The sequence below is a fragment of the Bombina bombina genome, chromosome 12 (assembly GCF_027579735.1).
Source record: "Bombina bombina isolate aBomBom1 chromosome 12, aBomBom1.pri, whole genome shotgun sequence".
Taxonomy (NCBI): domain Eukaryota; kingdom Metazoa; phylum Chordata; class Amphibia; order Anura; family Bombinatoridae; genus Bombina; species Bombina bombina.
The window spans coordinates 149,532,721-149,557,121 of record NC_069510.1 but is presented as its reverse complement, the minus strand read 5'-3'; the positions used below and the strand labels follow the sequence as shown (position 1 = coordinate 149,557,121).

The window sequence follows — 24,401 nt, the reverse complement described above, 5'->3', positions numbered from 1 at the left end:
ATTTACCACCCGGAAGCAGCCTCTTTTAGACCAGTGTGCTTTTCACAGAAGAAAACTTTCCTGAAGTATATCAGTCTGATCCTGCCAAGTAAGGTCAGTCCAGCCCCGAAATACCAGGCAATTCTCCTCTGAACAAGGAACATGACAACCCCAGACGATCGTTTCGGCCTTCTATGGGCCTCGTCAGTGAGGTGCAGCCACATTCCTCTAAGCACACTGGGCAAGGAGTCCGCGTCTGGTTTCCCCCATCACCCTGCATAAATACATATGTACACATATACTGTATATAAAGATACATATATATGCATAAATACATATGTACACATATACTGTATATAAAGATACATATATATATATGCATAAATACATATGTACACATATACTGTATATAAAGATACATATATATATGTATAAATACATATGTACACATATACTGCATATAAAGATACATATATATATATATATATATATATATATATATATATACACATAAATACATATGTACACATATACTGTATATAAAGATACATATATATATATATGCATAAATACATATGTACACATATACTGTATATAAAGATACATATATATATATATATATACATAAATACATATGTACACATATACTGCATATAAAGATACATATATATATATATATGTATAAATACATATGTACACATATACTGTATATAAAGATTCATATATATATATATATATATATATATATATATATATATATATATATACATAAATACATATTTACACATATACTGTATATAAAGATACATATATATATATATGCATAAATATATATGTACACATATACTGTATATAAAGATACATATATATGTGTGTATAAATACATATGTACACATATACTGTATATAAAGATACATACATATATATATATATATATATATATACATAAATACATATGTACACATATACTGTATATAAAGATACATATATATATATATATATATATATATATATATAAATACATATGTACACATATACTGTATATAAAGATACATATATATATCTATATATATACATAAATACATATGTACACATATACTGTATATAAAGATACATATATATATATACATAAATACATATGTACACATATACTGTGTATATATATATATATATATATATATATATATATATATATGCATAAATACATATGTACATATATACTATATATAAAGATACATATATATATATATATATATATACATAAATACATATGTACACATATACTGTATATAAAGATACATATATATATATATATATATAAATACATATTTACACATATACTGTATATAAAGATACATACATATATATATATATAAATACATATTTACACATATACTGTATATAAAGATACATATATATATATATGTGTGTATAAATACATATGTACACATATACTGTATATAAAGATACATATATATATATATATATATGTGTATAAATACATATGTACACATATACTGTATATAAAGATACATATATATTATATATATGCATAAATACATATGTACACATATACTGTATATAAAGATACATATATATATATATGTGTGTATAATACATATGTACACATATACTGTATATAAAGATATATATATATATATATATATATATATATATATATGCATAAATACATATTTACATATATACTGTATATAAAGATACATATATATATATATATATATATATATATATGCATAAATACATATGTACACATATACTGTATATAAAGATACATATATATGTGTATAAATACATATGTACACATATACTGTATATAAAGATAAATATATATATATATATATATATATATATGCATAAATACATATGTACACATATACTGTATATAAAGATACATATATATATATATATGCATAAATACATATGTACACATATACTGTATATAAAGATACATATATATATCTATGCATAAATACATATGTACACATATACTGTATATAAAGATACATATATATATATATATGCATAAATACATATGTACACATATACTGTATATAAAGATATATATATATATATATGCATAAATACATATTTACATATATACTGTATATAAAGATACATATATATGTGTATAAATACATATGTACACATATACTGTATATAAAGATACATACATATATATATATATATATGTATAAATACATATGTACACATATACTGTATATAAAGATACATATATATATATGCATAAATACATATGTACACATATACTGTATATAAAGATACATATATATATATATATGCATAAATACATATGTACACATATACTGTATATAAAGATACATATATATATCTATGCATAAATACATATGTACACATATACTGTATATAAAGATACATATATATACATACACATACATCTTTAGACATGTATATTTAAGTATCTCTATGTTAAATCCCTTTGTATCCTTTTTTTTCTAACACCTCAGACCTCATATCTTTGATCCTTTATAACTTTTTATTGCATTTTTTTAATAATTTTTATTAGACTGTGTTATTATGAGTGTAACTGCATTTTTAATTATAATTTTGATGTGTTTTGTGCAGCTTTTCAGTTGAGCGTAACAACAGTTAACCAGAGCTCTGAAGTTGCGCTATCCTGACACACGTTCAATTAAATTGCGCTCAAGCGACCGTGTATACTTTCAACTTATAATATGCGTGCCTTTTCTGACCCATACAAAAAGCCCCAATAAACCCATTTTCGCTTGCGCACAACTGTTAGTGCACCACTTGTAATCTAGCCCTTTGCATGCTGAAACTGACACCTACATTGAAAAGATGAATGCTGTAATGTTGTCTTTAGAAAGGCTATGTAAGCAAGAGGCAGTATCAGAAATCAACCCCATAGTGGGAAGTTGTTTCTAGTGCTTGGAATACATTGAAATATTATCAGCTACCTACCTGAGTAGGCTGCCCCTGTAATGCTCGTGGGATACTCCTCTATCAGACCGAACTCGGCCAGTAGTCTTGTTATCCTGGCATCGAGCCGGAAACATAGGGAATATCCCAGAGCAGAGCAAATTAGCAAGATGAGGAAAGCAGCACTCACCACAGGCAGGGTAGTCTTCAGCGGCAATGGTAGAGCAGTCTAAGGTAAACCACTAGAATAGTCAGGCAGGCAGGGTTTGGCAACGGTAAAGCAGTCCAAGGGTGAACCACTAGAATGATCAGGCAGGCTGGGTTTGGCAACAGTAAAGCAGTCCAAGGGGAAACCACTAGAATGGTCAGGCAGACAGGGTTTGGCAACAGAGTGGCAATCCAGAATAATAGGGGTTAATAGGCAGAGTAGTCAGGCAAGCAGAGTTCAGCAGCAGAGTATCAATCCAGCAATTCAGGGGTATAACAGGCAGAGCAGTCAGACAGGCAGGGTTCAGCAGCAGAGTATCAGTCCCAGCAATTTAGGGGTTTAAACAGGTAGAGTAGTTAGACAAGCAGGGGTCAGCAGCAGTATATCAATCCAGTAATTCAGGGGTATAACAGGCAGAGTAGTCAGACAGGCAGGGTTCAAACACAATAAGGCAATACAGCAGTAATGATCAATCACACCCAGGAGCACACAAAGTAGCACCTATACTTGGGCCGTGATTTGAATAGGCTTACATAGGCACAGGATTCATGCCACAGACGTCCGGACCGTTATCAGTGAGAGAGGAGCGTGCAGCGGTGACGTCAGCGCAGCACGCATCCGGACCCGACACAGCCCCTGGCAACAAGCAGGGAAGGAGATGCTGCTCTTCTAGCAATGGCTAGAGCGGCGCAGCATGATATAGCCCTCCTCTCAAGTTTCCTCTCAGTTTCCTCTGGGAACCAGAGCCGGCTTCAAAGGATGAGCAGCATGGACTCTGGAGACCAAAGATGGAGCATGCACATCACGGACAGGAACCCAGGAACGCTCTGCCACAGAGTAACCCTTCCAATGTATTAGATACTGCAGTTGTCTGCACCTGTATCTGGAGTCCAGGATCTTAGTTACATAATAGTCAGGGTCACCATGGACCAGGAGTGGAGGAGGAGGAGCTTGGAGCCAGGTATATCTATTCTTGATGTAAGGCTTGAGTAGTGAGATGTGGAAGACTGGGTGTATGCATAGGGTTTTGGGTAAGGCCACTTGGTAGGCAACAGGAGACAGTCTTTTCAGGACATTGTAAGGGCCTAGGCCCCAATTTGTGACTGGGTTGGCGTAGACGAATATGTCGAGTAGAGACCCAAACACATTCACCCACTGGGATGGCACATACAGAAGCTCTATGACAATCAGCAAACTTTTTATATCTAGAGACAGCTGAACGTAGCTGAGAGCGAATACGTTGCCAATGAGTGGTGAGTTCAGTAACGTGTCGGTCTGCAGCAGGAACCCTAGTGGACTGAGCAGATAGAGAGAAGACACAAGGTTGATACCCTGCTGTGGCTTGAAATGGAGAACATCGAAGAGAAGAGTGCCAATGAGTGTTTCTTGCCAGTTCAGCTAGAGGTAACAACTCAGACCAGTTGGTATGGCGAGCGTTGACAAAGGCTCTAAGGTAGGCTTCAAAATCCTAGTTTACTCTCTCAGTTAGTCCATTGGTCTGAGGATGGTAGCGAGAAGACAAGGAAACAGTGGTTCCAATCAACTTACAAAAAGGCTCATCCAAAAGGTAGAAGACGAAGTGTGGACCCTCTGTAGGGAACAATATTCACAGGATATGCCATTAAGTCATATCACATGCAAGAGAAAAAGAGATGATAATTCTTGAGCAGAAGGCAGTTTGGTTAGGGGTACTAAATGAGCCAGTCTGGAAAGCGATCCACCACAACCCAGATAACTGTATGGTGGTCAGAAGGGAGGAAGGTCTACAATGAAATCCATTGTTATGTGTGTCCATGGTTGTTTGGGAATGGACAATGGTTGGAGCAAGCCAGGAGGCAAGGATCAGGGAGTTTTGTTGGCGCACAAGTTGTGCAAGCTTTCACATAATCCTAAACATCAGACTTTCATAGTAGGCCACCATACGTTTTGTGAAAGATGCTTAAAAGTTTCTTGTTAAACCAGGATGTCCTGAGAGTTTACTATTATGTGCCCTAGGAGAGTATAGGAGTACGTAGATTCAGAAACAAAAAAAGGATATCGGAAAGCCACGGAAGCTTCAGGAGGTTTACTAGACTGGGCACGTTTGCAGTCTTTGAAGAATGGTGGTATTCAGTTGAGCTACCACACAGGAAGGAGGTATGATGTGTTCAATAGGGGAGGAATACCTTGAGTGAGGGAACTGACAGGAAAGGGCGTCCATCTTCTTATTCTTGGTCCCAGGAATATAAGAAACCACAAAGTTAAAACAGGAAAAGAACAAGGCCCACCTGGCCTGTCGAGGATTGAGTCAATGAGCAGTTTCTAGGTAAGTCAGATTCTTGTGGTCGGTGAGAATCTGAATAAGATTGGCGGTGCCCTCTAACCAGTGATGCCATTAAGTCAAAGCCATCTTAATGGCGAAGAGTTCACGATTACCACATCATAATTCCTCTCTGCAGGAGTAAAGCGTTTAGAGAAAAAGGCTACAGGGTGTGACTTGGAAGTCCAAAGGATTCCTTTGGGTTAGAAACTGCTCCAGCCCCTATCTCAGAGGCATCAACCTCTAAAGTGAACTGTAGGTCAGGATCTGGATGGCAGAGCACAGGAGCAGAACAGAAAGCCTTTTTCAGACAAGAGAAGGCATTCATGGCTTCAGGAGGCCATAGTTTACAGTCTTTGTTCCGTTTTGTCAATTCAGTGAGAGGTGCGACTGTTTGAGAAAAGTTCTTTTATAAACCTTGCGGTAAAAATTGGAGAACCCCAAGAACCTCTGTAATTCCTTTAATGAAGTAGGTTGAGGCCATTCGAGAACTGCGGGTGTGTTTTAGCAGGATCCATGGCAAAACCCTTCTTCGAGATGGCATAAACCAAGGAATTGGATCTGAACTTGATCAAACTCACATTTTTCTAGCTTGGCTACCAAAGAATTGTCTCTGAGATGTTGAAGTACCTCTCTCACGTGTTTATGATGCTTCTCCAAAGTGGAAGAGAAAACAAGGATGTCATCCAGATAGACGATGACAGTGCGGTTGAGGAGGTCACGGAAGACATTGTTGACAAATGCCTGGAAGACTGCAAGGGCATTACACAGCCCAAGAGGGCATTACAAGGTATTGGTAATGCCCAGATCTTGTGTTGAAGGCGGTCTTCCATTCGTGGCCTGGAAAGATACTAATCAGATTATATGCTCCGCATAAATCCAGCTTAGTGAAGAAGCGAGCATCCTGGAGCGAGTCATATAGTTCGTGTGATCAAAGGAATGGGATAGCAATTCTTGATAGTTATGTTGCTCAAGGCTCTGTAGTCGATGCAGGGTCTGAGCCCACCATCCTTCTTACTGACAAAAAGAAGAAGCCTGCCCCAGCAGGAGAGGAGCAGAGGGCGAATGAAACCTTTAGCTAGGTTCTCTTGGATGTACTTCTCCATGGATTTAGTTTCAGCTTTGGAGAGTGGATACGTCCTCCCTTTAGGAAGTGGGGCTCTGGGAAAGAGGGTGGATCTTGCAGTCATAAAGGACGGTGGGGTGTGGCAGCACGTCGGCTGCTTTTTTCTCAAAGACATCAGTGAAGTCTGCATATACTGAGGGAAGGTTTGGAGGAGTCTGTATACTGGCTATGGGGATGTGGAGAGCAGAGGAGTGACTTTAGCCAAGGCAGGAGTGGAAACGGGAGTCACCCCAGGAGGCCAGCTGTCCTTCAGCCCAGTTGAACTGTGGATTGTATGTCCGACAGCCAAGGAAGACCAAGGATGGCAGGCTGTGCTGGGGAATGAATGACCTTGAACTGTAGCTGTTCGATATGAAGGACTCCCCACAGTCAGGGTCAGGGGTGCTGATTCAAAATAGATCAACCCTGAACCAAGGGGGGTGCCATCCAGAGTAGTTCATTTTGAGACAATGTCTTTTTCTGCAGAAGAGGTAAGCCAGCTTGAATCATAAAGCGGTGATCCAGAAAGTTTCCAGCTGCCCCTGAACTCAATGAAGGCTTGAGTGTGGACTGTATTCTGAAGGAAGGTAAGGGTTACAGGTACCAGAATCCGAGTGGAATGAGGGGAATTTAGTAGTGATCGTGCTTAGAGATACCCCAGTGTTTATCCCCTAAGCATTAGCTTTTCCCGGACAAATGTCCACAGTCCTTTAGTTGGTGGAGTTTGAACCACAATAAAAGCATAGTCTCAAACTTCTTCTTCTCTGTCTTTCAGACTCTGAGGGTTTGAAAGAGGAAAGACCCATGGGTTCCTCTACTGGGATGGCTGGAGAAGTTGAAGGGGTAGAGGATACTGCTGAAACCGGATGAATAGGAGGACCGGAGGGAAGGACCCTCCTAGTTCTGTCTCTTTCCTCTTGTCTCTCCTGGAAGTGAGAGTCCAGAGTGATACAAAGTGTTATAAAGTCATCCAAAGAAGAAGGAACACCACGATAGGTGAGTTCATCTTTGATGCGTTCATGCCAGACCCCTCCTAAAGGCTGCCTTGAGAGCACTGCCAGCCCAAAGTGGTTTCAAATGCAAGGTGCAAAACTCGATGGCAAATTGTGCCACAGTTCTATTGCCCTGGTGGAGGTCCAGGAGAGAAAATTCTGCAGCAGAGGTACGGCTAAAAGTCCCAAACACAGAAGATAATGCAGAAACGAAATCATCAGCATCATGCAGGAGTGGAGCGTTCTGTTCCAAAAGGGGAGAGACCCAGGCTAGGGCCTTGTCCTTCACTAAGGAAATGATAAAGGTGACCCTTGACTGGTGAGACTGAAAGGTGTGAGGATCATTGCGGAAGTGCAGCTTGCATTGGTTAAGAAAACCCCTGCAATCAGTAGTACCTTCATATTTGTCAGGCAATGGTATTCGGGTTATAATCCCAGAAGCAGAGGAAGAAGCCGCAGTACTACAAGTAGAGACTGGCAGTACAACAACAGGAGCGGTATTCCTCGCTGTAACTACTAAGGAGAGTTGAGCGGTAATAGCCTCTAGCTTGGAATCCATATTCTGCAACTGTGTGGTATGGGTTCCCAAAATCTGTCCCGGAAGATAAACTGCTTGTGCCACCTCATCTAGCTCCATAGCCCAAGTATAATGTAATGCTCGTGGGATACTCCTCTATCAGACCGAACTCGGCCAGTAGTCTTGTTATCCCGGCATCGAGCCGGAAAGATAGGGAATATCCCAGAGCCGAGAAAGTTAGCAAGATGAGGAAAGCAGCACTCACCACAGGCAGGGTAGTCTTCAGCGGCAATGGTAGATCAGTCCAAGGTAAACCACTAGAATGGTCAGGCAGGCAGGGTTTGGCAACGGTAAAGCAGTCCAAGGGCAAACCACTAGAATGATCAGGCAGGCAGGGTTTGGCAACGGTAAAGCAGTCCAAGGGGAAACCACTATGAGCTAAAAGAAACAGCTTTTTCAAATACAAAACTAAATCTAAAGGAGAAATTATATTTAATACTCTGTGGCTGATATAATTAGCTAATGGAAACCAATTTTACAGTAGTGACCCTTTAAATGGATATTTTGTTATAAATGGAAAGTGTTCTATTTCATTAGAGATCGAACTGATCGAATTGAGATTGGTGTATCAATTGTGTGCCTAATTTGACGCAGAAATTACAACCTATTCACAGTTGAAGGCTTTGATAAATTTGACCTCTATATGTTTACGCTCAGTATATAAAGTTTACCTTTTGGGCTGTTTAAACCTGTAAAACCACAAAAAATTCTAAAAAATCACTCACTCTGACACATGCATTTTTTTTGCATTTTAAATGTCCCATTAATTCTTTTACTAATAGACTCCAAGTTTCCTATTAAAAAAAACATATAGAATCTCTCAATTATACAAGCAGTCCCACTTACCCAATCAAATTCACAGTCACACCGTCCTTCCTCAAATGGGCTGACCAAGGTTAGACTCCAGTTCTTATCCTCAGAATAGACATTATCTACTCTGCCTCAGCAACACTTTTGGGCCAATTTCCAACTCAGAAACTGTATATAACTGCCCCCCCAAGACAATCCAGCCTTATGCCTATTCTTAATCATATTAGTGTTTGTCATCTTCAGATCATGGGCTCAGGTCTGGATTGCATTTATCTCTGACCAGCAGCATATTAAAGGGACATAAAACAGTATGAACTAAAGATAAGTTACCTTGACAAAGCTTACCCCTGCAAAAACGGTTCCTGTTTGTATAACCCTCATTAACGCCCTTTAATTCAGGCATAGTTTTGTTTGTAACAAAGCTCCCCCTCGCCCCTGGGCATTTCCATATATGGAGGCGTGCTATCCAGGCCATAGTCTTCTGCCAGTATTGGCACTTGTGCAATGTGCACAGTAGGGGGGCAGAGTCACATGGACACCTGACTAAAAGGCAGTGCTCTAGGTATAATGCTGAAGTTTTCACAAAAGCATGTGACATTCACCCATGTGAAACGAGCAAGCCTTCTTATTAGCAGTAGCAGTACCTCCGTGTCCCTCCTCACCCACCCCCTTGCTTGCATACCTTATTATCCTCACGTGCACACTTTTGCTACATGAATACCACAAAATGTTTGGAGTAGGAGAGCTGATAAGGGGGGTGGAGTCAGGCTACACTTGGGGCACTCACTAAAGTGTGTAAGTAATTTTACAGATGTTTGGAAATTTTATTAAATATACATATTTTTTTCACACACTGTTTTTATTAAATTTGACCTTTTTATAATATGGCACATAACTCAAAATGCTTTATGGCACTACTATCTACGTATTATCTAGATCTACAAGAAATGTGTTTCATGTTTCTTAAAAACCCCTAATATAATGTTAGTATATGTTTTTTTCAAGGTGGAAAAATATCAGGTACTTCTTAAAATGTGTGTGACCTTATAAAACCACAGGGATGCTTCACCTGATCTATATCCTGCTGGTGAGTTTTCTGTTTGCCATTTGTTTTTTATATATTAGTAAATTAAGCGAACAGCAAAATAAAAATAAGAGTTTAATAAAAGCTGTTACAAATATAAATATATCTTCCCGAATTATTCTATGTTAGAGGCCTTTTTAATGTATTAATTAAAGGGATAGAAAGTCCAAATTCGAATTAAATAGTAGATGATTTTTTGTAATTAACTTCTCCATTAGTAAAAATGCTTTTAGTACATGTTATTACAGTTTTTTTTAGCAGCATACACACATATGCTGCAAGGGGGCCTGGTGTACACAATACTCAAACAGTACACCTTCTACAGAGATAGCCAGCGGGGGGTTTGGTATGATACAAACTGAGTCCTCTGCAGTACAATACACACCACCACCAACTCTCTGAGCTTTAATTCAAATTCAGTTATGACCTTCTATCCATTTAATGCTCACAAAACTTCCTAGAGATAGATAAACCATCATAAACAGGGGCTGAAAATGGGTTTCTTTTACCGCTGATTCACCAATCAATTTGAAAAATATATTCTTGATTTTAGTGCATAGGCCAGAGATCTGCTCTAAACACAAAGCAATAAGGATAGACATTGACCAAGTCAACTACTCTGATATAAAATGAAAGCAGAATTGTGAGCCCTGTAATAATAATCAATATTGTGAATATCATTCTTTTGGGAGCATTACTAATGGCAGCAAATTATATGTCCCCATGTCTTGCAGGTGTGTGGTCTGCCTGGCTCCAGGACTGCTCTTGTATATAATGAGACAAATTCTAGCGGTATGTATTAAGAACTCTAACCAGAAAGACACTGTTGATTATGTTCGGGATTTTTGGCTACAATGAAGTATCTCACATGGATTGAAGGGGTAGATTTTGGTGTCTCATATTATGCTGTGTGTTCTCTCTTGCTGCGGCTTATGTGGTTGTTTGTGACGTTTGGCTAGTTCTTTACATAGTATCATAGTAGGTGAGATGGATAGAAGACAGAAGTCTATCGATTTCAACCTATACAGAGACTTCCTGATTTACACTAAAGAAGCAACAATTAGAAAGCTGACTCAAATCTTATCTATGAATTCTGTTTTTAGCCAGAAATATATCTAAGCCATTTTTAAATTTATCTAACGTATTGGCATTCACTACCTCCTTAGGCAAGGTGTTTCACAATTTGATTGCTCTTACCGTGAAAAACATTTATGTTGCTAGAGATTAAATCGCCTTTCCTCTAGCCTTTTTGACCCCATCTCACCAACAACTGCTTTAGAATAAACAGCTCTTCCTCCAACTCTGTATATGGGACCTTGCATATATTTATATAAATGTATATATTAAAATGTAATTCCAGTTTTCTGCACCTATCTTTTTGGTATGCCAGTTGTGAGTGTCGCTCGTCTGTAACATACTTCACTGTTTTCTGGTGCTATTTCACTTCTCTGCACTCTCTTTTGGATGGATTGTAGGATCTTGTTGTTCTCTTCCTACCTGTTTAACCCGCACATTTAGTGTAGCTTTCTCTGGGTGCATCCTCTGCACTTTTTAACCACTTTACTGTTGGGGGTATTGTGAAGCCACAAGGCTCTGTCGTTGGTCCCCTTCTCTATCCATAAGTCATCATAAGGTTCCTTAATAGCAGTCCCCACAGGTTTTAAAATATCATTTGTTATGCTAATGACCTTCCAAATCTTCCTCTCGGCACCAGACCTATCCCCTTCTTCCTTGCTAACGCCGTGTCACTAACATGCCCTCTCTAAATATTTCATCTTGGATGTCCTCCTCACTACCTTAAACTGAAAAGTCTCTCCAAAAAATGAGCTCCTTAATTTCCCACTTCTTCCAAAATCTCTATCCCTCCTCTTTCTATAACTCAGACACCCTAAAAACTTGGCCCTCCAGAGGTTTTGGAACTACATTTCTCATGATGCTCAGCCAGCTGATATGCTGGCTGAGCATTATGGGAAATGTAATTCCAAAACCTCTGGAGGGCCAAGTTTGAGGATGTCTGCTATATGATAACATTATTATCCCAACCCCCACATGCCCGATGTCTTGGGGTCACATTTGACTCAGATACTTCTTTCACTCCTCATTTTATACCTATACTTATAGCGCTGTGGAATCTGTTAGTACAAATAACTGGTAACACTAACAATACTATAAAGTAATCACTTTTCAGGCATATCTTTTTCTACGCAAACAGACCCAGTTTGGCTAACCTCTCTACAAAGTTTAAATCCTCTATTTTCCTTATTAATTGTATGGCCCTTCTCTGAACTTTTTTTAATTCTGCAATGTCCCTTTTAAAATTTGGCCCCAGAACTTCACTCCATATGCAAGGTAAGGGTCTTACTTAGCGAATTAAACTGTGACTGAAATAGGGTGCTTTCCTCTGCTATTATGCCATCGTAAAACGGGCCAGTAAACTGATTTTCCCCTTAGAAGCCGCCTGGCACTGGCATTGCACATTAACCTTTTCTGCGGGTTAGTCTAAATACGCCTAAAGCAATTTTGTCTCACTCTGTTTTGCTAAGTCTAGTCCCCATTCAAATAATAAGAAGTCTGTATAATTTGTATGGTCAAATATGTAGAACCTTACATTTACCATAATGAAATCTATTTGCCATTTATCAGCAAATTCCTCCAATTTTTGCAAATTCCCCTTGCAAAGCTATTACAGTACATCCTGCACTGATCCTCTATTAAATCGTGACATGAAGTTATCTTTGAGAGTATTTAAAAATCTATAACCATTATTTGTATTGCTAGTTTCCTTGGCCCAAATTATTCCAGGGTAGTTAAAGCTCTCCCATAATTTCACACTGTTATTATTAGCAGCTTTTCCTATTTGCATTAGCAGTTGAGTTTCCTCTGTGTCACTAATGCTGGGGGGGGGGGGGGGGGGGGTGTTAGCGTGTACCTAATAATAAGGTTATTGTAGGTTTAGCTCAGGTTTAATATACAGTTACATGCAAATTCCTCCTCCCCTTGTATTACCCCTATCTCTCCTAAATAAGGTATAACCCTCTAAGTAAAACTGCCCAGTCAGTGTGAATCATCCCACCAGGTTTTCAGTTATGCTAATAATATAATAGTCCTCTTCTAAAAGCTCTAAACTCCCCCATTTCACCAGTCATGTCACTTGCATTTGTTGTCAATACATGTATTTTGGTTAAGTTTTCTGTTGCTGATTGGTTATCGTCCCTCAAAATTTTCTTATATGTTATTTCCAAAGTGCACCCTTCTGTGATCCAAGCTTTGAGATATTCCAAATGTATCATAGTCACAGACTAATCTGTCAGATATATTATATTTGTACTTATTCTTTAAATGTACTAACATTATTGTCCCCCAAAACACCTGCACCCATATCAATCAGGTGCAATCCCTCCTTACTGTTCCAGTTATGCCCAAGTGAAAAAATCAGCCCAGTGCCTACTAAAAGTCAAAGCCCTCATTTTACACCATGTTTTTACCCAGGAAATAACGGCCTTTTGCTCCTTCTGCCTTACCTGGGTTAGCAACATGGCTCTGGTAATTTTGAGGACACTCAATCTCTTGTTGACTCTCTCATTTGTCCTGGATCAAACCCAGATCCCTCTAACATTACACATCACAATATGCATAACACAAGCCCCTGGAAGACAGCAAACCATTGTATTTGTCTGGATGACAAATTACCCTATCTACCTTCCTTATAGTAGAGTCTTCTACTACTAAACAAACATCTGTCTTGGGCCTAGACTTGTATCAAACTCTTCTGTTACTGGAGAACTGTTCACTGGATTACTAGGCAGAATAGCCCCTCTGACTATGGGGCCTATTTATGAAAGGCCTGCCCAACATGATCCGATCAGCGGATCATGTCCGACAGACCTCGCTGAATGCGGAGAGCAATACGCTCTCCGCATTCAGCATTGCAACAGCAGCTCTTGTGAACTGCTGGTGCAATGCCGCCCCCTGCAGATTCGCTAGCAGGGGGTTGTCAATCAACCCGATCGTATTCGTTCGGGATGAATTGCGGCAATGTCTGTCCGCCTCCTCAGAGCAGGCAGACAGGTTATGGAGCAGCGAAAACACAGGGCTTGATAGATATGCCCCATTGCCACACCCAAACCAATATCCCTAACATCTTCACTCAGTCAAGCAAATCTATTGGGGTATAACAGCTCAAAACTGGCCCTTTTCATCCGCTCACTTCAACCTCCCCTCCTAACAGTGACCCAGCTACTTCCTGGAGTCTCCTCATCTGAATTCTCTCCATCCTTACTGCTAGAACCATGATTAACCTGTTCAGTCATATACATTTCCCTTTCAAGTGTTTGAATATAACGCAGTGTTGCAATTCATCGTCCAGTACTCTAAGCGTCTAGAGAGACAATTGCCACAGACATATGAGCCCTGTATGGGCTGCTCCAGTGATGCAGACATGTGGCAAGCTGTGCACTGAATGAGATTCTCACTCCTGCCTTATAAAGCTTTAAATGACAAAAAAAGTTTATATTTACCTTCTATTTACCTCTACTTTAGCCCCTTAGTTGTTCTAACTCTTACCCAGAGAAACTCACTTGCAGCAGAGAGGCAGATTGCAGCAGAGAGGCAGATTGCAGCATTGAGGCAGATTGCAACAGAGAGGCAGATTGCAGCATTGAGGCAGATTGCAACAGAGAGGCAGATTGCAGCATTGAGGCAGATTGCAACAGAGAGGCAGATTGCAGCGCCAGAGAGGCAGATTGCAACAGAGAGGCAGATTGGCAGCAGAGAGGCAGATTGCAGCAGAGAGGCAGATTGCAACCATAGAGGCAGATTGCAGCAGTGAGGCAGATTGCAGCAGTGAGGCAGATTGCAGCAGAGAGGCAGATTGCAGCAGAGAGGCAGATTGCAGCAGTGAGGCAGATTGCAGCAGAGGCAGATTGCAGCATTGAGGCAGATTGCAACAGAGAGGCAGATTGCAGCAGAGAGGCAGATTGCAACAGAGAGGCAGATTGCAGCAGAGAGGCAGATTACAACAGAGAGGCAGTATTGCAGCAGAGAGGCAGATTGCAGCAGTGAGGCAGATTGCAGCAGAGAGGGCAGATTGCAGCAGAGAGGCAGATTGCAGCAGAGAGGCAGATTGCAGCAGTGAGGCAGATTGCAGCAGAGAGGCAGATTGCAGCAGAGAGGCAGATTGCAGCAATGAGGCAGATTGCAAACAGAGAGGCAGATTGCCAGCAGAGAGGCAGATTGCAGCAGTGAGGCAGATTGCAGCCAGAGAGGCAGATTGCAGCAGAGGCAGATTGCCAGCAGAGAGGCAGATTTGCAAGCAGAGAGGGCAGATTGCAGCAGAGAGGCAAATTGCAACAGATGAGGCAGATTGCAGCAGAGAGGCAGATTGCAACAGAGAGGCAGATTGCAGCAGAGAGGCAGATTGCAGCAGAGAGGCAGATTGCAGCAGAGAGGCAGATTGCATACAGTGAGGCAGATGTTGCAGCAGTGAGGCGAGATTGCAGCAGAGAGGCAGATTGCAGCAGAGAGGCAAGAATTGGCAGCAGTAGAGGCAGATTACAGCAGCGGCAGATTGCAGCATCAGAGGCAGATTGCAACAGTAGAGGTGCAGATTGCAACAGAGAGGCAGATTGCAGCTCAGGAGAGGGCAGATTGCACGCAGAGAGGCAGATTGCAGCAGTGAGGCAGATTGCAGCAGAGAGGCAGATTGCAAGCAGTGAGGCAGATTGCAGCAGAGAGGCAGATTGCAACAGAGGAGGCAGATTGCAAGCAGAGAGGCAGATTGCTAACAGGGAGAGGCGAGATTGCAGCAGAGAGGCAGATTGCGAGCAGAGGAGGCAGGATTGCAGCAGAGAGGCAGATTGCAAACAGAGAGGCAGACTTGCAGCAGAGAGGAGCAGATTGCAGCAGGAGTGAGGGCAGATTGCAGCAGTGAGGCAGATTGCAGCAGAGAGGCAGATTGCAGCAGAGAGGCAGATTGCAGCAGAGAGGCAGATTGCAGCAGAGAGGCAGATTGCAGCAGAGAGGCAGATTGCAGCAGAGAGGCAGATTGCAGCAGTGAGGCAGATTGCAGCAGAGAGGCAGATTGCAGCAGTGAGGCAGATTGCAGCAGAGAGGCAGATTGCAGCAGAGAGGCAGATTGCAGCAGAGAGGCAGATTGCAGCAGTGAGGCAGATTGCAACAGAGAGGCAGATTGCAGCAGAGAGGCAGATTGCAGCAGAGAGGCAGATTGCAGCAGTGATGCAGATTGCAGCAGAGAGGCAGATTGCAGCAGAGAGGCAGATTGCAGCAGTGAGGCAGATTGCAGCAGAGAGGCAGATTGCAGCAGAGAGGCAGATTGCAGCAGAGAGGCAGATTGCAGCAGAGAGGCAGATTGCAGCAGAGAGGCAGATTGCAGCAGAGAGGCAGATTGCAGCAGAGAGGCAGATTGCAGCAGTGTGGCAGATTGCAACAGAGAGGCAGATTGCAGCAGAGAGGCAGATTGCAGCAGAGAGGCAGATTGCAGCAGTGAGGCAGATTGCAGCAGTGAGGCAGATTGCAGCAGAGAGGCAGATTGCAGCAGAGAGGCAGATTGCATCAGAGAGGCAGATTGCAGCAGAGAGGCAGATTGCAGCAGAGAGGCAGATTGCAGCAGTGAGGCAGATTGCAGCAGAGAGGCAGATTGCAACAGAGAGGCAGATTGCAGCAGAGAGGCAGATTGCAGCAGTGAGGCAGATTGCAGCAGAGAGGCAGATTGCAGCAGAGAGGCAGATTGCAACAGAGAGGCAGATTGCAGCAGAGAGGCAGATTGCAGCAGAGAGGCAGATTGCAGCAGTGAGGCAGATTGCAGCAGTGAGGCAGATTGCAGCAGAGAGGCAGATTGCAGCAGTGAGGCAGATTGCAACAGAGAGGCAGATTGCAGCAGAGAGGCAGATTGCAGCAGAGAGGCAGATTGCAGCAGTGAGGCAGATTGCAGCAGAGAGGCAGATTGCAGCAGAGAGGCAGATTGCAGCAGAGAGGCAGATTGCAGCAGTGAGGCAGATTGCAGCAGAGAGGCAGATTGCAGCAGTGAGGCAGATTGCAGCAGAGAGGCAGATTGCAGCAGAGAGGCAGATTACAGCAGAGGCAGATTGCAGCAGAGAGGCAGATTGCAACAGAGAGGCAGATTGCAGCAGAGAGGCAGATTGCAGCAGAGAGGCAGATTGCAGCAGAGAGGCAGATTGCAACAGAGAGGCAGATTGCAGCAGAGAGGCAGATTGCAGCAGAGAGGCAGATTGCAGCAGAGAGGCAGATTGCAGCAGAGAGGCAGATTGCAGCAGAGAGGCAGATTGCAGCAGTGAGGCAGATTGCAACAGAGAGGCAGATTGCAGCAGAGAGGCATATTGCAGCAGAGAGGCAGATTGCAGCAGTGAGGCAGATTGCAGCAGAGAGGCAGATTGCAGCAGAGAGGCAGATTGCAGCAGTGAGGCAGATTGCAGCAGAGAGGCAGATTGCAGCAGAGAGGCAGATTGCAGCAGAGAGGCAGATTGCAGCAGAGAGGCAGATTGCAGCAGTGAGGCAGATTGCAGCAGAGAGGCAGATTGCAGCAGAGAGGCAGATTGCAGCAGAGAGGCAGATTGCAGCAGTGAGGCAGATTGCAGCAGAGAGGCAGATTGCAGCAGAGAGGCAGATTGCAGCAGTGAGGCAGATTGCAACAGAGAGGCAGATTGCAGCAGAGAGGCAGATTGCAGCAGTGAGGCAGATTGCAGCAGTGAGGCAGATTGCAGCAGAGAGGCAGATTGCAGCAGTGAGGCAGATTGCAGCAGTGAGGCAGATTGCAGCAGAGAGGCAGATTGCAGCAGTGATGCAGATTGCAGCAGAGAGGCATATTGCAGCAGAGAGGCAGATTGCAGCAGTGAGGCAGATTGCAGCAGAGAGGCAGATTGCAGCAGAGAGGCAGATTGCAGCAGTGAGGCAGATTGCAGCAGAGAGGCAGATTGCAGCAGAGAGGCAGATTGCAGCAGAGAGGCAGATTGCAGCAGAGAGGCAGATTGCAGCAGTGAGGCAGATTGCAGCAGAGAGGCAGATTGCAGCAGAGAGGCAGATTGCAGCAGAGAGGCAGATTGCAGCAGTGAGGCAGATTGCAACAGAGAGGCAGATTGCAGCAGAGAGGCAGATTGCAGCAGTGAGGCAGATTGCAGCAGTGAGGCAGATTGCAGCAGAGAGGCAGATTGCAGCAGAGAGGCAGATTGCAGCAGAGAGGCAGATTGCAGCATTGAGGCAGATTGCAACAGAGAGGCAGATTGCAGCAGAGAGGCAGATTGCAGCAGTGAGGCAGATTGCAGCAGAGAGGCAGATTGCAGCAGAGGCAGATTGCAGCAGAGAGGCAGATTGCAGCAGAGAGGCAGATTGCAGCAGAGAGGCAGATTGCAGCAGAGAGGCAGATTGCAGCAGAGAGGCAAATTGCAACAGTGAGGCAGATTGCAGCAGAGAGGCAGATTGCAACAGAGAGGCAGATTGCAGCAGAGAGGCAGATTGCAGCAGAGAGGCAGATTGCAGCAGAGAGGCAGATTGCAACAGTGAGGCAGATTGCAGCAGTGAGGCAGATTGCAGCAGAGAGGCAGATTGCAGCAGAGAGGCAGATTGCAGCAGAGAGGCAGATTACAGCAGAGGCAGATTGCAGCAGAGAGGCAGATTGCAACAGAGAGGCAGATTGCAACAGAGAGGCAGATTGCAGCAGAGAGGCAGATTGCAGTAGAGAGGCAGATTGCAGCAGTGAGGCAGATTGCAGCAGAGAGGCAGATTGCAGCAGTGAGGCAGATTGCAGCAGAGAGGCAGATTGCAACAGAGAGGCAGATTGCAGCAGAGAGGCAGATTGCAACAGAGAGGCAGATTGCAGCAGAGAGGCAGATTGCAGCAGAGAGGCAGATTGCAGCAGAGAGGCAGATTGCAACAGAGAGGCAGATTGCAGCAGAGAGGCAGATTGCAGCAGTGAGGCAGATTGCAGCAGTGAGGCAGATTGCAGCAGAGAGGCAGATTGCAGCAGAGAGGCAGATTGCAGCAGAGAGGCAGATTGCAGCAGAGAGGCAGATTGCAGCAGTGAGGCAGATTGCAGCAGAGAGGCAGATTGCAGCAGAGAGGCAGATTGCAGCAGTGAGGCAGATTGCAGCAGAGAGGCAGATTGCAGCAGTGAGGCAGATTGCAGCAGAGAGGCAGATTGCAGCAGAGAGGCAGATTGCAGCAGAGAGGCAGATTGCAGCAGTGAGGCAGATTGCAACAGAGAGGCAGATTGCAGCAGAGAGGCAGATTGCAGCAGAGAGGCAGATTGCAGCAGTGATGCAGATTGCAGCAGAGAGGCAGATTGCAGCAGAGAGGCAGATTGCAGCAGTGAGGCAGATTGCAGCAGAGAGGCAGATTGCAGCAGAGAGGCAGATTGCAGCAGAGAGGCAGATTGCAGCAGAGAGGCAGATTGCAGCAGTGAGGCAGATTGCAGCAGAGAGGCAGATTGCAGCAGAGAGGCAGATTGCAGCAGAGAGGCAGATTGCAGCAGTGAGGCAGATTGCAACAGAGAGGCAGATTGCAGCAGAGAGGCAGATTGCAGCAGAGAGGCAGATTGCAGCAGTGAGGCAGATTGCAGCAGTGAGGCAGATTGCAGCAGAGAGGCAGATTGCAGCAGAGAGGCAGATTGCAACAGAGAGGCAGATTGCAGCAGAGAGGCAGATTGCAGCAGAGAGGCAGATTGCAGCAGTGAGGCAGATTGCAGCAGAGAGGCAGATTGCAACAGAGAGGCAGATTGCAGCAGTGAGGCAGATTGCAGCAGTGAGGCAGATTGCAGCAGAGAGGCAGATTGCAGCAGTGAGGCAGATTGCAACAGAGAGGCAGATTGCAGCAGAGAGGCAGATTGCAGCAGAGAGGCAGATTGCAGCAGAGAGGCAGATTGCAGCAGTGAGGCAGATTGCAGCAGAGAGGCAGATTGCAGCAGAGAGGCAGATTGCAGCAGAGAGGCAGATTGCAGCAGTGAGGCAGATTGCAGCAGAGAGGCAGATTGCAGCAGTGAGGCAGATTGCAGCAGAGAGGCAGATTGCAGCAGAGAGGCAGATTACAGCAGAGGCAGATTGCAGCAGAGAGGCAGATTGCAACAGAGAGGCAGATTGCAGCAGAGAGGCAGATTGCAGCAGAGAGGCAGATTGCAGCAGAGAGGCAGATTGCAACAGAGAGGCAGATTGCAGCAGAGAGGCAGATTGCAGCAGAGAGGCAGATTGCAGCAGTGAGGCAGATTGCAGCAGAGAGGCAGATTGCAGCAGAGAGGCAGATTGCAGCAGTGAGGCAGATTGCAACAGAGAGGCAGATTGCAGCAGAGAGGCATATTGCAGCAGAGAGGCAGATTGCAGCAGTGAGGCAGATTGCAGCAGAGAGGCAGATTGCAGCAGAGAGGCAGATTGCAGCAGTGAGGCAGATTGCAGCAGAGAGGCAGATTGCAGCAGAGAGGCAGATTGCAGCAGAGAGGCAGATTGCAGCAGAGAGGCAGATTGCAGCAGTGAGGCAGATTGCAGCAGAGAGGCAGATTGCAGCAGAGAGGCAGATTGCAGCAGAGAGGCAGATTGCAGCAGTGAGGCAGATTGCAGCAGAGAGGCAGATTGCAGCAGAGAGGCAGATTGCAGCAGTGAGGCAGATTGCAACAGAGAGGCAGATTGCAGCAGAGAGGCAGATTGCAGCAGTGAGGCAGATTGCAGCAGAGAGGCAGATTGCAGCAGAGAGGCAGATTGCAGCAGAGAGGCAGATTGCAGCAGTGAGGCAGATTGCAACAGAGAGGCAGATTGCAGCAGAGAGGCAGATTGCAGCAGAGAGGCAGATTGCAGCAGTGAGGCAGATTGCAGCAGTGAGGCAGATTGCAGCAGAGAGGCAGATTGCAGCAGAGAGGCAGATTGCAACAGAGAGGCAGATTGCAGCAGAGAGGCAGATTGCAGCAGAGAGGCAGATTGCAGCAGTGAGGCAGATTGCAGCAGAGAGGCAGATTGCAACAGAGAGGCAGATTGCAGCAGAGAGGCAGATTGCAGCAGTGAGGCAGATTGCAGCAGAGAGGCAGATTGCAGCAGAGAGGCAGATTGCAACAGAGAGGCAGATTGCAGCAGAGAGGCAGATTGCAGCAGAGAGGCAGATTGCAGCAGTGAGGCAGATTGCAGCAGTGAGGCAGATTGCAGCAGAGAGGCAGATTGCAGCAGTGAGGCAGATTGCAACAGAGAGGCAGATTGCAGCAGAGAGGCAGATTGCAGCAGAGAGGCAGATTGCAGCAGAGAGGCAGATTGCAGCAGAGAGGCAGATTGCAGCAGAGAGGCAGATTGCAGCAGAGAGGCAGATTGCAGCAGAGAGGCAGATTGCAGCAGTGAGGCAGATTGCAGCAGAGAGGCAGATTGCAGCAGTGAGGCAGATTGCAGCAGAGAGGCAGATTGCAGCAGAGAGGCAGATTACAGCAGAGGCAGATTGCAGCAGAGAGGCAGATTGCAACAGAGAGGCAGATTGCAGCAGAGAGGCAGATTGCAGCAGAGAGGCAGATTGCAGCAGAGAGGCAGATTGCAACAGAGAGGCAGATTGCAGCAGAGAGGCAGATTGCAGCAGAGAGGCAGATTGCAGCAGTGAGGCAGATTGCAGCAGAGAGGCAGATTGCAGCAGAGAGGCAGATTGCAGCAGTGAGGCAGATTGCAACAGAGAGGCAGATTGCAGCAGAGAGGCATATTGCAGCAGAGAGGCAGATTGCAGCAGTGAGGCAGATTGCAGCAGAGAGGCAGATTGCAGCAGTGAGGCAGATTGCAGCAGAGAGGCAGATTGCAGCAGAGAGGCAGATTGCAGCAGAGAGGCAGATTGCAGCAGTGAGGCAGATTGCAGCAGAGAGGCAGATTGCAGCAGAGAGGCAGATTGCAGCAGAGAGGCAGATTGCAGCAGTGAGGCAGATTGCAGCAGAGAGGCAGATTGCAGCAGTGAGGCAGATTGCAACAGAGAGGCAGATTGCAGCAGAGAGGCAGATTGCAGCAGTGAGGCAGATTGCAGCAGTGAGGCAGATTGCAGCAGAGAGGCAGATTGCAGCAGTGAGGCAGATTGCAGCAGTGAGGCAGATTGCAGCAGAGAGGCAGATTGCAGCAGTGAGGCAGATTGCAGCAGAGAGGCATATTGCAGCAGAGAGGCAGATTGCAGCAGTGAGGCAGATTGCAGCAGAGAGGCAGATTGCAGCAGTGAGGCAGATTGCAGCAGATGCAGATTGCAGCAGAGAGGCAGATTGCAGCAGAGAGGCAGATTGCAACAGAGAGGCAGATTGCAGCAGAGGCAGATTGCAGCAGAGAGGCAGATTGCAGCAGAGAGGCAGATTGCAGCAGAGAGGCAGATTGCAGCAGTGAGGCAGATTGCAGCAGAGAGGCAGATTGCAGCAGTGAGGCAGATTGCAGCAGAGAGGCAGATTGCAGCAGTGAGGCAGATTGCAACAGAGAGGCAGATTGCAGCAGAGAGGCAGATTGCAGCAGAGAGGCAGATTGCAGCAGAGAGGCAGATTGCAGCAGTGAGGCAGATTGCAGCAGAGAGGCAGATTGCAGCAGTGAGGCAGATTGCAGCAGAGAGGCAGATTGCAACAGAGAGGCAGATTGCAACAGAGAGGCAGATTGCAGCAGAGGCAGATTGCAACAGAGAGGCAGATTGCAGCAGAGAGGCAGATTGCAGCAGAGAGGCAGATTGCAGCAGAGAGGCAGATGGCAGCAGGGAGGCAGATTGCAACAGAGAGGCAGATTGCAGCAGAGGCAGATTGCAGCAGAGAGGCAGATTGCAGCAGAGAGGCAGATTGCAGCAGAGAGGCAGATTGCAGCAGAGAGGCAGATTGCAACAGAGAGGCAGATTGCAACAGAGAGGCAGATTGCAGCAGAGGCAGATTGCAGCAGAGAGGCAGATTGCAGCAGAGAGGCAGATTGCAGCAGAGAGGCAGATTGCAACAGAGAGGCAGATTGCAGCAGAGAGGCAGATTGCAGCAGAGAGGCAGATTGCAGCAGTGAGGCAGATTGCAGCAGAGAGGCAGATTGCAGCAGAGAGGCAGATTGCAACAGTGAGGCAGATTGCAGCAGAGAGGCAGATTGCAGCAGAGAGGCAGATTGCAGCAGAGAGGCAGATTGCAACAGAGAGGCAGATTGCAGCAGAGAGGCAGATTGCAGCAGTGAGGCAGATTGCAGCAGTGAGGCAGATTGCAGCAGAGAGGCAGATTGCAGCAGTGAGGCAGATTGCAGCAGTGAGGCAGATTGCAGCAGAGAGGCAGATTGCAGCAGAGAGGCAGATTGCAGCAGAGAGGCAGATTGCAGCAGAGAGGCAGATTGCAGCAGTGAGGCAGATTGCAGCAGAGAGGCAGATTGCAGCAGAGAGGCAGATTGCAGCAGTGAGGCAGATTGCAGCAGAGAGGCAGATTGCAGCAGAGAGGCAGATTGCATCAGAGAGGCAGATTGCAGCAGTGAGGCAGATTGCAGCAGAGAGGCAGATTGCAGCAGAGAGGCAGATTGCAGCAGTGAGGCAGATTGCAGCAGAGAGGCAGATTGCAGCAGTGAGGCAGATTGCAGCAGAGAGGCAGATTGCAGCAGAGAGGCAGATTGCAGCAGAGAGGCAGATTGCAGCAGAGAGGCAGATTGCAGCAGTGAGGCAGATTGCAACAGAGAGGCAGATTGCAGCAGAGAGGCAGATTGCAGCAGAGAGGCAGATTGCAGCAGTGATGCAGATTGCAGCAGAGAGGCAGATTGCAGCAGAGAGGCAGATTGCAGCAGTGAGGCAGATTGCAGCAGAGAGGCAGATTGCAGCAGAGAGGCAGATTGCAGCAGAGAGGCAGATTGCAGCAGTGAGGCAGATTGCAGCAGAGAGGCAGATTGCAGCAGAGAGGCAGATTGCAGCAGAGAGGCAGATTGCAGCAGTGAGGCAGATTGCAACAGAGAGGCAGATTGCAGCAGAGAGGCAGATTGCAGCAGAGAGGCAGATTGCAGCAGTGAGGCAGATTGCAGCAGTGAGGCAGATTGCAGCAGAGAGGCAGATTGCAGCAGAGAGGCAGATTGCAACAGAGAGGCAGATTGCAGCAGAGAGGCAGATTGCAGCAGAGAGGCAGATTGCAGCAGTGAGGCAGATTGCAGCAGAGAGGCAGATTGCAACAGAGAGGCAGATTGCAGCAGAGAGGCAGATTGCAGCAGTGAGGCAGATTGCAGCAGAGAGGCAGATTGCAGCAGAGAGGCAGATTGTAACAGAGAGGCAGATTGCAGCAGAGAGGCAGATTGCAGCAGAGAGGCAGATTGCAGCAGTGAGGCAGATTGCAGCAGTGAGGCAGATTGCAGCAGAGAGGCAGATTGCAGCAGTGAGGCAGATTGCAACAGAGAGGCAGATTGCAGCAGAGAGGCAGATTGCAGCAGAGAGGCAGATTGCAGCAGAGAGGCAGATTGCAGCAGTGAGG

The 24,401-nt window shown here is 45.3% G+C and overlaps 1 long non-coding RNA gene across 1 annotated transcript in view; it reads left to right on the top strand.

Annotated features, from left to right (window-relative positions):
- LOC128642901 (uncharacterized) overlaps window positions 1–10,773 on the top strand; it is a 25,959-nt gene extending 15,186 nt beyond the window's left edge. Inside the window, exons 2-3 of the long non-coding RNA XR_008399729.1 lie at window positions 9,916–9,997; window positions 10,729–10,773. This is a non-coding gene — a long non-coding RNA (uncharacterized LOC128642901). The remainder of the gene's footprint in view (window positions 1–9,915; window positions 9,998–10,728) is intronic.
- The last annotated feature ends 13,628 nt before the right edge of the window (window positions 10,774–24,401 follow it).